The following is a 17,993-nucleotide window of genomic DNA, read 5'->3' as shown; positions in this document are numbered from 1 at the left end:
ACAGTGCTTCCCAACCTCTCCCAAACCATGGCACCTTTAGTGAAATCTTTTCAGCTAACGGCACCCCTTCACTCTGATATGTAACTACTCAAATTAACAATTTAATCTTAACTCATCAGTTGAGTAGAATGAGATTCCTATTTTTATAAGACGTACCAACTACACATTTTTGCATTTACAAAGGTAACAAAAATTGCCAGTAAACCAGTCTCAAATGAAAAACTTGAACACAACACAAACATGAAAAGTGCAATAAGTCACAAGGCACAAAGCAAACTATAACGTCATAATTAATGCGAAGGCTGGCTTCGAAGAGAATCTGAAAGTTTGTCAATACGAGCTTGAACTGCAGTTGACAAACACACTCGTAAGTCATTTTCAACTGACAATAAACATCCTCTGTTCAGTAATGTCAATGCGAGAATGCCTTTTCACACAGATAAGTGGTGCAGAATGGAATAAGTATGCCGACAGCCTTAGCACCTAACACAGGGCGTTCCTTTTCAACTATAATCCTTAAAACTCTGTTAAATTCATGTCCTTAAACTTCAGCTGTAAGGTTCGGTCACTCGCAATGTCAAATAGCTGTTCTTTCTCTGTCATCTGTAAGTTAGACAAGTCCAACTGCTGATGGAATGGGTTCCTTATCCAGTCATTGCCAGGGATGTCTGAACTTGGAAAGTAATGTTGCAAATTGTCTCCCAACTGTGACAAATGCTTAACAATGACATCATGCAACACGACCGCGCCAGGATCAGCCTGTACTGCACGAGGAAACATGCAAATTAAATGGGTTGTTTCTATTTCACTTGTCCACATCAGAAGTTTACGACAGAAAGCTTGCAGCTTGTCAGTAACAGACAGTATGTTCGAATCATTGCCCTGCATGCCCAAATTCAATGCATTCAATACTTCAAAAATGTCAACGAGATATGCAAGTTTACTGCACCATGTTGGATCAGCCAACAGTGTTACAAACTCATTGTTTGCTTGTTCATTAAGAAAGAACTGGCGGAGTTCATCTCTCTTAGTTCATACACCTGTGACAGAACATTACCTCTTGACAGCCATCTGACTTCTGTATGCATTAGCAGAGTGTAATGTTCTGATCCCATGTCTTTGCACAGTTTCTCAAACAGTCTGCACTTGACTGGACGGACTTTGATGAAGTTAACAATTTTAACGACCTGATCTAAAACTGACTGCAGTTCAGTTCCCAGCGTCTTGCTCACAAGTGCTTCTCTATGTATGAAACAATGGGTGGTGATTATGTTCGGATTTTCACGCTTAGCAAATGCCGTGAAACTACGCATTTTGCCGGTCATAGAAGGAGCACCATCTGTGCAAACAGCAACACACCATTCCCACAACAAATCATTCTCACTGAAAAATGTGCAAACATGTTTAAATACATCTTCTCCCTTCGTTTCAATAAGTTCCTTGCAAAACAGAAACTGTTCCAACATTTCTGTGCCGTTCGAAAACCTTACAAAGTCCAGCAACTGGGATTTTTTTTTTTATGTTCTGACACCTGGCAACGGCACCCTTAGTCCGTGCTCACGGCATACCAGGGTGCCACGGCACATGGGTTGGGAAGCACTGTGTTAGAAATTGTCATCGATGACAAGACAGAAATCCCAATTAATCAGTGTTAAATGCACTCAACATCCCCTAACATGATAAACTTCCATGGTATTATTTGCATTTATCTTGTATATAAATGTCTACGCGTGGAAGTGTGTGTGTCTGTCCGGCCCGGAAGTGAGAGGTGGAGTCGGGGTAAGGGTTCCACCTACGAGGATACGCAAGCGAGGCCAGCAGCATTGGCAAAACGAAACCTCCGAAGAAAGAGTCACTCGCATAGCTGCTAATACAGAAGCGATGCGAGCACATCGGCAAAACGAAACCTCCTAGGATCGAGATGCCCAGAGTAGTTCCTTTCAATTACCTGACATCTCTACATTTTAATTTTTTTTCTGACGATTCCAATAGTTTCTAGGACCACATGCTTTTACAGCACGGGCTTACACAGCTACTATCACATACTTATTTAAAATTTCCTATTTACACCAATGGGGCGGCACGGTGGCGCAGTGGTAGCGCTGCTGCCTCGCAGTTAGGAGACCCGGGTTCGCTTCCCGGGTCCACCCTGTGTGGAGTTTGCATGTTCTCCCCGTGTCTGCGTGGGTTTCCTCCGGGCGCTGCGGTTTCCTCCCACAGTCCAAAGACGTGCAAGTTAGGTGGATTGGTAATTGGCCCTGGTGTGTTTGTGTGTGTCCTGCGGTGGGTTGGCACCCTGCCCAGGATTGGTTCCCTGCCTTGTGCCCTGTGTTGGCTGGGATTGGCTCCAGCAGACCCCCGTGACCCTGTGTTCGGATTCAGCGGGTTGGAAAATGGGTGGATGGGTGGATGGATATTTACACCAATTGACATCAAACATATTGAAAGCACAATCCCAGCACAATCCCAGTCCCCACTGGTGAGAGAGTTTGCTTCCAAAACAAAACCATACAAAACAGATAGAAGTCTGACGTGCTCCTCACACCAGAGAGATTGTCGGATGCGACTGGCATCGTCGCCACCTATAAAGTCAGCATTTAACCTGTTGCAGCCCAGACATCTGTCTAGTAAACAAGTCAGGTTCATCGAGAAAAGGACTACCAGATTTCATTGCTGTACTTATGCATGAACTTAGAAATATGTGAAATTAACATTTTGCCCATAAAATTTGACAAACGAGAGATGACCATTCAGTCCTTCAAACCCTTTTGTTTTTGCTAATAGCTAAGCTCTCCCAATATCTCATCCAGACACCTTTTAAAGGTTTCTGCTTCAATTCCAAATATGTGTAGTTTCTTCTAGAGTCCCACAACTCTTTGTGTTAAGAAGTGCTTCCTGGCTTCAGCCCTGAAAGTGCTTCCCTTTAATTTCCACTGATGTCCTCATGTACTGTACGTGATTCACCCTTATGATGAAAGAGTGTTGCTGGATCTACTTTATCAATGCCTTTGAGGATTTTAAATACAGTATATCTTCCAATAGTAGCCCCGGCGTTTATTCAAAAAATTATTCGGACAGCCCGGCATTTAAAAGAGACCGGCGGTTGTTGGAGACCGGTTGTTATTCGCCTCGCAGATGGAATGGTGATGGGTAAACGGGGTTCATTTGCCAATAAAATACGGTATGGTACCGTATTTACAGCCACAAAATGTAGGCAACAACACCGGATGAACATTTCAGGATTTAATGAAATTATCAGTACAGCAGTACAGTATTATTAAAGCAGTATACGGTATTACCATAAGCATGAAAAACAGGTACGGTAGATGTCTACTGAACTTTCTTGCCAATGATTCCACCAGCACTGGCCTGCACCAGTCCGAATTTCACACGAAAGTGCTCATCAGCCCGACAAGTCCCCTTCGGAACGTAAGGAAATGCAATAAGCTCCAAACTCACGCATATATACGTATACATTACGCCATGAGATTGGATAAGATACAATAAAGTTCAGTACTTACCATCTACTCGTTGTCTGAATTGGTAATGATTGCTTCGTTATTTGCGAGTTCTTCTTCATCTTTCTCTTCTTGTGATGGCAATACAGGTACTCCCATTGCTTGTTGTCGCGCAGTAATCAGTTTTGCACTCCCAGCATGGCATGGCTGGCCCTCCTTAAAGCAGTGGATAAGATCGTCCTCAGATCCATCGCATTTTTTTATCATTTCTGGGGTGATTTCTTGCCAAGCTGATATTATCCACGTTACTAACAAACGTAGTGCCGGCGCTTTCAAATTTCCGCCAGCTGTAAACCCCTTATCTTCTTCCCCTGCCATCCAATTATCATACAACTCTCGAAGCTTGTCTTTGATGGGCTTGTTCCAAACAACATCAGCAGGTTGGACGTACTTGGTGCAACCACCAGGGATAACTGCCGTTGACATTTTATATTTCTTCAGTTCTTGTTTCGTTTCCTCACTAATGTGACAGCGGTAAGCGTCCCAGACAAGAAGTCTCTTCTGGAAACAGAAAACACCACAAACTTTCTGCAACCACATTATTGTTAATTCACAAAGGCGGTGGGTCATTGGAGATCGGCGCTTAAAGGAGACCGGCTACTATTGGAGACCGGTGTCTATTTGTCGCGACATCTCTTCAAACCCGGCGTTTATTGGAAACAGGTGTCAATAACAGCCGGCCACTACTAGAAGATATGTGGATTAGGTCCCCACATGGTCTCCTCTGCTCAAAACTAAACAGGTTTAACTCTTGGAGTCTCTCCTAGTAGGACATGTCCTCAAGTCCTGGGATGCACTAATTTGTTAAAAACGTCCCGGTATGTGTTTGCTAAATTGATTTTTTGGGGCTCTTGGGGTGTGATGAATATTCTTGTCCATACGTAGTACATTTGTACTGATGTTTTATTTGTATGAACATCATCTAATCAAATTCTAGTCAAGTGATGGCATTGTGGCAATAGAGTAAAATATGAATAAGAAATAAGAACTGTTTATTTGCTTAAACTAGTTTATTTGCAAAAGATAAACTCAGCCTAAATACACGCTATAGATGACCTGACCCCTAGGGTTACCTTAGATAAAATACAAAAGAACAGAAACAGTCTGCCCTGTGGCAGTTGTTTATGACTTTTATTCATTTTTTTTTCTTGGTCAAGTGCCCACATGGTAATTAGGGAAATGCTTGTTGACAAATTAATCTGCCTACTTGGCATTGCTATGTACCTTGAAAAATCAGTACAAATGAGAACTGAGTCAGTGCCAAAAAGAAATTTATGCCCAACAGACTCTTCATTCCTACAGTTATGTAGAAAAGCTTGAAATTCAGAACATCTCGAGAACTAAGGATTAGGCGGACACCCTGGACGCCAGTAACTCAGAAGCAAAGGTATGAAATGGGAATCCCAATCTGTTCAGCTGGCAGCTTTGATCCTGTCCCTTTGATACCCACTTAGGACCAGAGGAGCCATGTGAAACTCCAATCTGTCATCCTCTTCATTTCTTGTATCAGCTGTCAGACTAGAAATTCATGTGCAAACTCTTCTTTTAAGAAGGGTCTTGTGGTGAGCACCCTGCCAAACATCCATCCATCTAATTTTGGTGGCCAGGTATATGTGTACAGCTCAAGGCAGTAACCAACATTGAATGGGGCACCAGTCCATCACAGGGCACACTCACTCATATCAGACTGATTTAAAGACACCAATTAATCTGAACAAGTTGTTGGAGTATCTGGAAGAAAAAAATATAGACATGTTAACTGGGATTGGTGAATCCAGCAGGGGGCGCTTGCTCCCTTGTTGGAATAAGTTCTATTGTAATTTCAGCATGTTACATAACCCAAAACTATATAGATATAATATAAAAAGGCGATACCCCTCCCTTAGTGATACGGTGGTAAGAAATCACATAAGAGAAATAACTTAGCTTTCTTTAATGACGATTTACGCGGCATAGCAGACGAGGAAGTCATGACAAGACTGTCACCGAAGTGGAAGCCCAATGTATAAAGTCTGCTATTTTCGTCACTGTGCTGGAAGGATTTTCAGGATTGGATGACGGTATCTCCTATCCTTCCGTTGGCTTCAAAAGTGTGCCGGGCAATGTTCTAAGGCTTTATACTCTTTATCCATGTGCAGGCCACCACTTAGATAAATCATGCCATTCCAAACAAGGAAAAGAAAATCCAATGTCATGTTGACTCTGACACATAGAAATAGTACAATGCCCATTTGTCTTCTAATGCTTGCCTAGCAGTTCTAAATGATGAGTCCCTGTATGCTAAATCTGGCCTTGTGTTGGCTGTACATGTGAGTGGATTTATAAAATATTTTTTGTAGAGAGCACAGTGACATATTAAACTTATGTACTTATTACAATTGGGGCTTGAACCCACTCTACAAGAAAAATAAAGATGCAGCACAGTGCTGTTATTATAAAACACAATATCATATAATTAGCAAGAATGTCTGGATCCTGATTCATTTCTCAGTTTATTACTGGGCACCCCTGTCTGGACATGTTCCTGCCTTGTACCCACTGCTGGTGGGATAGGCTCTGACTGCATACAACTCTACACTGATATAAGCAGTACAGAAAATGGCTCATTTTGAGACCCCAGCATCTTAGGTTTTGTTGCCTCAGTCTCCTTCCTTTACATAAAACCCCATAACTGAGTTCAGAGATAAAAACGTACTTTACTGGGATACCTAAAAAAGCAATGAACTACAGTTCCTTAAAAGCATAAAGCACCATTGAACATGTAAATACTCAGACATTTCACCCCAAACATTAATCCTTAATAATAAATTATAATAAATACATATAATAAATAATAATAAATGAATCCTTAATAATAAATTGCAAGTGGACATGTTGCTGTGATTGCATCTGCTACCTCACAGCTCCAGTGATGTGGGATAGCAGGTATAGCAGACACTGAAGAGGCAGCAAAAACAATTCAGAAAGACCAGGGGCCTCATGTATAAACAGTGCGTATGCACAAAAATGTTGTGTACTCCCATTTCACGCAAAAACGAGATGCATAAAACCTAAACTTGGCGTAAAGCCATGCACATTTTCACAGTAGCTCATACCCTGGCGTATGCAAGTTCTCCACTTGGTTTTGCAAACTGGCAGCACCCAGCGTCAAAGCAGTGCTTTTGTTCCAGTGTGGTTTCCCTTTCTTTTTTGGATCCACATCCCTGACACAGCTTTATCAAATACACTGAAATTAACCGCATATTGTTTATTAGTTTAAGGGATTTGATTGTAATTAACCTGTAACAATATAATGGTCCATGGAATGTCCAAACTATTCCAAATACCATAGCTGCTTTAACGTTGTTAATCTCAGTGCACCTTCTTCTTCTTCTTTCAGCTGCTCCCGTTAGGGGTTGCCACAGTGGATCATCTTTTTCCGTATTACTCTCACTGCACCACTCGGAGTATTTATATCACTGTATCTGAGTGTGGAATCAGAGCTCTACAGCAGCTGATCGGAAACAGAATTATCGGTATACAGCATCAAGCACATGCTGTCTCATCCATGCTGTCTGTTTAATGTGACAAACGCTTTAGAGCCTTTCCTGTACTGACAGTTCATAAACAGTTTCATCCCAAAGACTATAAATGCAATCAATCAGTCCATCAAGTGCTCCTCGTAGAACTGTTTGTACTTATAAGTACAATTACCTCACTGTAAACTTGCGATACAATTACAATATTGCACAACCTGAGTCATCTTATAAAGTGCGTATTTACATATGATGACGATATCATTTTTAAGATGAAATGCAGCAAAATATGTTTATTACATCATACAGATAAAATATTAACATCATTTAAATAATCTATATTGTTAGTGATCTGCGGTGGGTTGGCACCCTGCCCGGGATTGGTTCCTGCCTTGTGCCCTGTGTTGGCTGGGATTGGCTCCAGCAGACCCCCGTGACCCTGTGTTCGGATTCAGCGGGTTGGAAACTGGATGGATGGATATTGTTAATGATTAAACATGTGAGGACATGATGGCGCAGTGCTAGCAAGTTCAGGGATTGTTCCTGCCTAGCGCGTGCCGGGACATATTATGTGATATCATTTACTGTTAAATTCTACTCCATACTTTTAAAATTTTTATTTTTATACTGTATTGAGGATTTGTTCTGTTCTGTGTATTGTATTGTATTGACCCCCTTCTTTTTGACACCCACTGCATGCCCAACCTAGTTGGAAAGGGGTCTCTCTTTAAACTGCCTTTCCTAAGGTTTCTTCCATTTTTTTCCTTACAAGGGTTTTTTGGGAGTTTTTTCTTGTCTTCTTAGAGAGTCAAGGCTGGGGGGCTGTCAAGAGGCTGTTAAAGCCCATTGCGGCACTTCTTGTGTGATTTTAGGCTATACAAAAAAAAATAATTGTATTGTATATTTCAATGTTCCTTAAAAGTTTTGAAGAATCGGCATTCTCAGCTTACAGATGGCTTAACGTCTATTACAGAGCTGATTGTGTGGCGATTGGGTATTTGGAGAAAGAAAAGGAAGGACAGGAATTGGGTGTTTTGACAGTACTGCTGCAATAAATTATTTCATCGAAGGTCGCTCACAGCACAGCAAGCATCTTATGTGAGGCACTAACAATCTCTGGACAGGGCACCAGCTCATCACTATCACTGTGCCACTGTGTTCCCATGTTTAATAACATGCTTTAAATCCTATCATCATGAAAATATCAAGTATACATCTCAGTATTTAAATTATTCAGAGAGCTGTAATATCATGAATGTAATGGATCCTGTGTCCTGTCGGAGGAAGAGAAAGCCCGTTTAAGAAGCAGGTAGTGATTCACACACATAGAGTACATAGAAGAACAAATACAAAACAAAGCATTTTACGTGCTACTTTAGTTACAATGGTATTTGAATTAAACGATTTTAAGATGAAGTTTATGATGTTCTACTTTAATGACAAAATAAACTATGTGAATAAAGTAGAAATTTCGAGATTAAAGTTGACATTTCGAGCTTTTTTTCCCACTGTGTGCCTATTTTTTTTTCTCTGTACCCTAATAAGCTTTCATATGACACTCAGACAGTGGGCTATGACTCGCCTTTTCATAGCGACTTTTGAGTTTCTCCGACACTCTATGTCACTCGATCAACTTCCTTTTGTTGGTTATATCACTGTTTAAACCAACAAATAGTATGTTTTTCCTTGCTTCCACTTGGTATTCACTGAAATTCTTCTATTTCCCCCCATGCTTTTGCCATTGCCTTTCCACAGAATGCTGAGCTTAAGGGCTATTTATATTGATTTGCATATTCAAAGAGGCGTAATTCTGGGAGGAGTTTGGGGAGTGGCAGCATGCGTGTTACTTTTCACACTGACCGTGATTTATGGAGTGGAAGAAAGTGGAAGTTGGCGAATGCACAGATTTATGCATCTGGATTTTTTTTTGTATACGAACATTTCCGCTTTTGTCCGTATGCCATGTTTTAGTGTGAATTCTATTCACGCCGTTATGCATGAGGCCCCTGGACAAGCTTTAGAACTGGGCAAAGACTTGGAAAATGCAGCTTAATGTGGAAAAGTGCAAAGTGCTACACAAGGACAACAGTTATAAATACAGGATGGGAGACACTTTCATAGATGAAGCAAACTCTGAAAAGGATGTTGATGCAATGTTTTCATCATTAAAGCAATGTGCAGAAGTGATTAAGAAATCAAATGAAATGTTAGGTTATATCTTAAAAACATTTGAATGATGTTACGCTCAAACGATATAATGCACTAGTAAGACCACATCTGGAGTACGTTCTGCAGTTGTGATCACCACACTAAATGACAGACATACTTTAGCAGCACTTGAAGCTGTGCAGAGGAGAGCAACAAAGTGCACCCCCAGGACATGAGGACATGCCCTACTCTGACAGACTCAGAGAACTAAACCATTCAGTTCTGAGCAGAAGAAACAGCGTGGGGACCTAATTCATGTCTTCAAAATTCTCAAAGGCATTGATAAAGATGATCAGCAATTAAAAGATGAATCATGTATTCAAGGACACCAGTGGAAATTAAGGGGAAGTGCATTTAAAACTGAAGCCCAAAAATAGTTCTTAATGCAAAGAGTCATGGGAACCTGGAATAAACTACCAACCCATGAAGCTGAAGCATAAACATTGACAACCTTGAGGAAGAAACAGGATGAAATATTGGGACAGCTTAGTTATTAGCTAAACAAACCTGCCTTGGTCATTATACAGAATTTCCATACTCTTCTTGTGGTTGATGTGAAGCAGATCATTGATACAGGTTTATCAGAACATTTCTTCTTACTTTTTAATATATAATTAATGATAGAAAAAATTCATGAGAAGCATTTTGTTAAAAAACGCTTCTTTGATTCATCAGCAGCCTCAAAGTTGACACACATTGTAAGCAATCAGTCCGTTTGTAGTGCTTACTACAATAGCAAGGATAATGTAAATAGTAAGGTAGAAAATTTTAATACTAAACTGAGAGCTGCTGCTGACATAATCGCACCTGAAAAGATAGTTAAAAAATCCTCTAGCATATTATACCATGGAAGACTCAAAGAGTGTCTGATCTAAACAGAATATGCCGGAGAGCTGAGCGTAAATGGAGAAAAACTAAACTGATTATCCACTATGAGATACTGAAGGCTAAAATAACAGAATACAACAACATAGTCCATCTTGAGAGGTGGCGCTATTTCTCTAGAATTATAAATAACAATGCTAGTAATCCCAGAGTCTTATTCTCTACAATTGATCGTCTGCTAACCCAGGTCACTCAATGGAATGTCTCCAAAAAACTTCCAGTGAAACTTGTGAGGCTTTTACTGTATTTTTTAATCAAAAAATTAATGATATTTGAAATAATATAGTACATCTCCCCAACAGTGATCCTCTTAAACCCCAGTACTCCATTTTAAACAAATTAAATTCTTTCACCAGGATAGATTTACCTGATTTATATAAAATAATTTCTCAACTGAGACCCTCCACCTGCGTCCTTGACCCAATACCAACAAGTTTTTTCAAAGAAGTATCTAGCGTACTAATCGATAGTATTCTTGACATAGTAAATTCATCATTAGATATGGGGGTCTTCCCAGACTGTCTTAAGACTGCTGCTGTTAAACTCCTGTTCAAGAAAAATAATCTCGACTCCTCTGCTTTTGTAATTTTAGACCTATTTCTAATTTTAACCTATTTCTGCCTTTCTTAAGTAAAATCCTAGAGAAGGCAGTCATTATGCAGCTAAGTGACCACCTCAATAAACCTGCTATTCTTGATAACTTTTTCAACAGGTTTCAGAACAAATCACAGTATAGTAACTGCACTCGTTAAAGTAGTAAATGACTTGTGGGTAAATGTAGACAGAGGCCGTTTATCTATTCTCATCCTCTTAGATCTATGTGCCGCATTTGATACCATTGATGACAATATTCATAGAAATTCCATTAGTCAATGGGTGGGCCTCTCTGGCAGTATCTTAAATTGGTTTGAGTCCTACCTGGTAGGTGGAAAATTCTTTGTTAGTTGTGGTAATTATAAAAGACACATGATATTCTATATGGTGTTCCACAAGGCTCTATCCTGCGTCCGCTGCTCTTTTCAATTTACATGCTGCTGTTTGGTCAGATTATCTTGGGGCATAATGTAAGCTACCACAGCTATGTTGATGATACACAACTATATTTATCAATAGCGCATGATGACCCCGACTCACAGACAAAATGTCTTACTTGTGTTTCTGAATGGACAAGTAGTAATTTTCTCAAACTAAATAAGAAGAAAACAGAAATTTTAGTGATTGGCAAAAATGGATATAATACTAGAAATAAGCTTGATCCATTAGGATTAAAAGTCAAGACGGAGGTAAAGAGTTTAGGGGTAATTATTGACTCGGACATGAATTTTAAATCACATATTAATCAGATTACTAGGACAGCATTTTTTTACTTGAGAAATTTAGCAAAAGTTAGATCTCATAACATTGCAAGACGATGAGAAATTAGTTCACGCATTTGTTTTTAGTCGGCTAGATTACTGTAATGCACTCCTCTCAGGACTACCAAAAAAAGACACCAATCGATTGCAACAAGTGCAGAATGCAGCTGGTAGAATCTTAACTAGGAAAAGAAAATCCAAGCACATCTCCCCAGTTTTGATGTCATTACATTGGTTACCTGTGCCATTTAGAATTGACTTTAAAATCCTGCTTATAGTTTACAAAGCCTTAAATAATCTCGCTTCATCCTATATTTCAGATGTCTTTCACCTTACAGTCCAAATCATAACCTTAGATCTTCAAATGAGTGTCTGATAATAATTCCAAGAGCTAAACTTAAAAGAAGTGGTGAGGCAGCCTTCTGCTGTTATGCACCTGTAGCAGTGCTACTATTAGTTAAAACCACATCTCTCAGCAGTCCCTGCAGGGGCTGTTGGGGTCAAAGGTGGTCAGAGTGGCTTAAAAGGAGGGCAGGTGTCCAAAGAAGAAAAAAGTGTTTTTTGTTGTATTCTGTGTTCCGTGTACCTGTCTGGCTGCCTTCTGTTGATTAACCGTATTTAGTCGTTGTGTCTTGGATTGTTTCGTTGTAGGGGTCTGGATTGTCTTCTGTCTACATGTGTGCTGAGGACTGATAGTGGATTCATGGCTTTCCCGCAAGAAAAGGAGCGCTCCTGAACGTCCACCCATCTTCACCTTTACAGTGTCTAAAGTAGGACTGTTTTTTCATTCCCTTTCAACGTACAGATAGCTGGATTATTATCTTCATCATTTCATTACATCAGGTGCTGTTTTCCATGGACTTTGCTGTGGGGGGTTGTTTGTGTTTATGTGTTTAATGTAATATCACCGTTAGGGTACAGGGGTGGTATTGCTTTCATTTATTTCACTATATTCTTTAATCGTTGTTTGATCCCAGTGTGCATTATTTCGTCTCTGTTTGTGAGTGTGTGCAAGTCGGGCCAAGGCTGGGAGCATCCCTGGGATCTGCTCCATAAAAATAAATAAATCACCGTCTTCTTGATGGTGTGAATCTTAGCAGATCGCTACACACCTAAAGTCTGGAATAGCTTACCAATAGCAATTCGCCAGGCTAATACAGTGGAGCACTTTAAAAAACTGCTAAAATTATTTTAACATGATTTTCTCAAAGCTTCATTTTAGTTTAATCCTGATACTCTGTATATCTTTTTAATTATCATTATCATTCTTGGTGGCTCTGAAATCCATACAAACCCCTACTTTCTCTTCTGTTCTTTTTCCGGTTTTCTGTGGTGGCAATTTGTGCCACTACCACCCAATCAAAGCACCATGATGTCCCAACATTGATGGATTAAAGGCCAGAGGTCCACATTAAGGGGACATTAAGGTTCATTTAACTCAAAATCAAAAGAAAAGACAGAAACAGGCAGATAGTCCTAGCACAAAGTCTTGTGGGAAGCGTCTTTTAGCTACCTCTTTCAATTTGAGATACTGTGAACTGGATGGCCTGTGTCAGTGATGTGGGGATCTTTAAATCTTTTTGGTTTTTTGTGTCAGCTTTAGTTCATAGCCTGGTTTTCAACTGCTGACCTTACTTATGCCTGCCCATGGGGAGAGATGGGCAGGAGCCTTACCCTCCATTCACTATGGAAGGACAGGGGGAGACAGCATAAGGCATTATCCCCCCAGATCACTAGATGGCAGCCCCTTGGGATTTGCCAGCACCCCAGATTCCCACAGGGCATCATAGGAGTTGGAGTTCTTTGGCTCAGTTCTATTGGGTTGCGTGGCTGCCGGCAGGGGGTGATGTGAGGACTGGGGAGCCCTACTTTGTTGGGCTCCCACCTCACCTGGAAGTGCTCCCGGGCCAGACCTGTGGGACACCAGAAATACTCCCAGGTTTTGTATAAGAAGTGCTGCCTGTCACAACTCCAGGAACCAGAGTCGGGAGGAGGAGAACAATGCTTGCCGGGTGAGAGAAGGAGGCATAACGTGAGTGAGACACAAGAGCTGCTCAGTTCTTTAGTAGAAACTGTTGAGCAGTGGAAGGATTACTTTGAGGAACTACATATCCTTGTGGACATTCCCTTCTATCATAAGGCAGTGTGGGACCCCATCAATGTTGCCAAGGTCACTATGTGGTAAATCTGCTGGAGTGGGTGAGATCAACCTGGAGATGTTGGGTATTGTTGGGATAGAACAGTTACCACTTCTATTCAGTGTTGCATGGAATATAGGTAAAGTACCCTTGGACAAGTGGTCCTTATATTTAAGAAAGGAGACCAGATGGTATGTTCTAACTACAGAGCGATCGCCCTCCTCAGCCTCCTAGGTAAGGCTTATGCCAGGGTGCTGGAGAGGAAACTGCATTGTTGAGGTTAAGATACAGGAGGAAGAATGTGGATTCCATCTAGGTCATGCAGCAGTGAACAATCTTTCTCCCAAGTGCAGTTGCTGGAGGGTATGTGGGAGTATGGTATCCCAGCCTACATGTGTTTTGTAGATTGGGAAAAAGCAAATGACTGTGTCCCCCTGCAAGTGTTGTGGAAGGTGTTGCAGGAGCATGTAGTAGCAAGACCACCAGAAAAATGGTGTGAGGCATCTATAAAACCCTCAAAAGAAGGCCAGAGCCTTTCTAACCTAACGAGAATAAGTCTTATCACAGTCAGCCTGGAAAGAATATTCATAAAAGAACAATTTATTCATAGAAAAAAGAAGACCAAAAATGGGAAAGAGGCAAAAAAGGCAAAAGGAACTCCAAGGCAATCCAAGTTCAATGTTCATCTGTTTAGTAATATTAAAAAGGTAAGTTTACAGGGGGACGTTATTGTCAAAAGGGACTTTTTTACAGGCACCAACATGAGTGGCAGCCTAACCATTAGCTCTGTCTGCGTTACAGTGTTTTTCTTTCTCTTTCTTTTCTTTACTTAGAGCATAGAGCTCCTTCTCAAATTTTTGTCTACTAGGTGTGCAGTGCTTTAGTTTAAGTACTTTATGGATATGGATCTTTTTACAACACAAGTGAGCGGCAGAAAATTTGTTTACATGACGGAAGAGCTACTCACACTCCGAACGAAGAGACTTCCTGGCAGAGCACAGATCATTCCAGAAGAACTGAGGCGTGGGTACCAGAGATGCAGGGCTGGTGCTAAGGTAAAGGAGAAACTTGCAAATAAATGCAGGAAATATAAACCATCCATTCCACTGGTGGTAATGTGGGAATGTAAACTCATTGGTCAACAAGTCGGATGAGTTAGCAGCACTAATTAAAAACCATCGGGTCTATTGGGAGTGCAGTTTGTTGTGTCTGATGTAGACATGGCTAACCAACAGCATTCTCGATGCAAGTGTGGGCATTCTGGGGTTCACAACCATAAGAGACGACAGTGATGCTAAACGTTGTGGCAAAAGCAATGATGGGAGACTCGCACTGTTTATTAACTTCAGATGGTGTAACCTGGGACACGTAACAGGTAAGGAAACAATCTGCCTGTAGTTCAAAGACAACACACAACTATGCACTCCTTCAGGAAATGGTCTCCTGAAGCTGAAAACGTCCTTGGAGACTGCTTTGGGTCTACTGACTGGAGTGTTCTGCAGGAACCACTTGTAGAGGATATTTAGAGGATTACAGACTGTGTGGCGGACTATCTGAACTTCTTTATGAACACTGTTAAAACTGTACACTGCTTTGCTAACAATAAGCCCTGGATTACCAGTGATGTTATGGACCTTCTTATCAAGAAAAAGACAGGCTTCAAAAACAAGGACCAGGCAGAGCTGAGGAGTGCACAGAAAAATCAAAAGGTTCAATTAAAGAGAGGCTAAGGAGCCCTACAGGAAGAAGGTAGAATTTAAGTTGCAGCAAAATAACTTCAGGGAGCTGTGGAATAGTATGATGATCACAGGCATTAAGTAAAGGAGCAGCTGTACAGCAGAGGACCATGTGGAGAGAGTGACTGAGTTCAATCTTTCCAACAACCATCTTGACTGCCCTGCTCATGCTTTACCTGTCACAAACTCACCAGCCACCACCTCCTCCCTCACAGCTACTCATCCACCCCGCAAACAAGTTGCCAGTACAGATCAGGTAGCTCTCTCCCTCCACCAGCATGGCAGCACATCAGAAGGTGCTAAGAGCACCCCCTGCTTCTCTATTCCATGTTTCTCACACCATCACTGCTGACCAGGTTAGAGCAGAATTGAGTAGGCTCTGCCCTAGGAAGTTAGCTGGCCCAGATAAGTTGTGCCCAAGACTTCTAAGGACCTGTGCTGCTGAACTGGCAGAACCTCTTTAGCACATTTTCAACCTGAGCCTGCTACTAGCAAACATCCCTATACTGTGGAAGACCTCATGTCTCATCCTGATTCCCAAGAAAGAGAGATCCAGTGAACTCAATGACTTCAGGACTATGGCCTTAACATCCCATATCATGAAGACCCGGGAGTGATTACTTCTTAATCTCATCACATCACAGGTGAATCTCACACTAGACCCCGCACCTATCGAGAGAAGGTGGTTGTGGATGATGCCATTCTCTACCTTCTCCACCGGACCCACTCTCATCTGGACATAGGATGTAATGCAGTGATGTTCTTTGAGTCATGTTCTTTGGCTTTTCCAGTGCCTTCAGCACCATCCAGCCCATTCTACTGAGAGACAAGTTGTCCAGGATGGGAGTGGACTCACACCTGGTGAACTGGATTACAATTTACCTCACTGGTAGACATCAGTTTATACGACTGGGGAACTGCACATCACAGACTGTAATCAATAGCACAGGAGCTCCACAGGGGACTGTTCTTTCTCCTTTCCTCTTCACCCTGTACACTTTAGCTACAACTCAGGGACAAGCCACATGCAGAAGTTCTCAGATGACACTGCTGTTGTGGGGTGTGTCGGAGTGGACAGGAGGAGTAAGTACAGGGTACTGGTGAATGACTTTGTGGGATAGTGTCAGTCAAACCAACTGCTGTTGTAAACTTTGAAAACCAAGAAGATGGTTGTGGACCGTAGGTCTAGACCAGTGGTGGGCAATGTCGGTCCTGGAGAGCCGCAGTGGATGCAGGTTTTCATTTCAATCCAGTTGCTTAATTAGAAACCAATCCTTGGCAATCTCAGACCTTATTTAATCCTACGGCTTGTTACTCTGCAATGTAAGGTTCTTATATCGTAGATGTTTTCCTTTCCAAGGATATCATCCAAATGATTTTTGAGCCTAAAACAGATCATTTTCAGTCTGTCACATTTTTCTGTTAAGTTTTTTATTAAATCAAACAGTGCAGAATAAACACACACAGATATAAATGGAAACAAGCTAGATGGAGAATTTCTGGCTGCTTTGTCATTTAAATCTTATTGCTAATAAGGAGCCATTAAAACACTGAATGCAGCTGTTTAAGATTGAAATAAGCAATTAAGAGTTGGGAACTTTAACAAGACAGACCACTAAAATGAAGCATCAAAATGTCACTTAAGCAATAAGGGTTTCATCAGCAATAATTGACTTCTCATGAAGAAAGTGGGTTGGAACAAAAACCTGCAGCCACTGTGGCTCTCTAGGACCGACGTTGCCCACCTCTGGTCTACACCTCCACTGAGACCTGTCTCCATTGAAAAAGATGATATGGAGTGGGTCAAGACGTATTAATACCTTGGAGTGCAGTTGGATGACAGGCTGGACTGGTCAGAGGACATGGAGGCTCTGTTGAGGAAGAGGCAAAGCCGGCTCTATTTTCTGAGTAGGCCACGCTCCTTTAAAATATGCAAGAAACTCCTGCAGATGTTTTATTAGTCTGTGGTTGCCAGTACTATTTTCTAAGCTGAGGTGTACTGGGGTTGTAGCTTGAAGAAGAAGGATGCTGACTGTATGGACAAGCTGATCAGGTGACCAGGATCTGTAGTTGGGATGGAAAGTGACTCTCTGGTGGCAGTGGCAGAGAGGAGGACACTACGTATGCAAGCTGCTATCTATCACGGACAATGAACATCCCCCTCTATACACCACCATAATTAAGCAGAGGAGTTTGTTTAGTGGCAGGCTGCTGTTACAGAACTGCAATACAGAGAGTTAAAAGAGATGTTTTTGTCCCCGGAGCCATTAGACTCTTCAACTTTTTTTTTGTTTGTTATTACCCCATCAGGATAAGCCATGCTATTTTATTTTACTTTACTTTTACATTAAGTAACTTTAGTATCTGTCACTTTGACTTTGATATTATGTGCCACCTATCACTTTGGTAGTAGTATTATGTGCACAATTCTCAGTGCACTGGCATTATTGTATGTACCACCTAGTGTACAGTATTTGTTATTTGTGTAGTAAGTGTACTTAAATGTTTGTATTTAACATGGTGTCCTTAATTTCTGGCTACTGGTACTTGAATTTTCCCTTAGGATCAATACAGTATCTACCTATTTGTCTATCATATAGTGCCTTTCATATCTATCTATCTATCTATCTATCTATCT

This window comes from Erpetoichthys calabaricus, chromosome 15 (genome assembly GCF_900747795.2).
Source record: "Erpetoichthys calabaricus chromosome 15, fErpCal1.3, whole genome shotgun sequence".
Taxonomy (NCBI): Eukaryota; Metazoa; Chordata; class Cladistia; order Polypteriformes; family Polypteridae; genus Erpetoichthys; species Erpetoichthys calabaricus.
Note: the sequence above shows the minus strand (reverse complement) of the source record.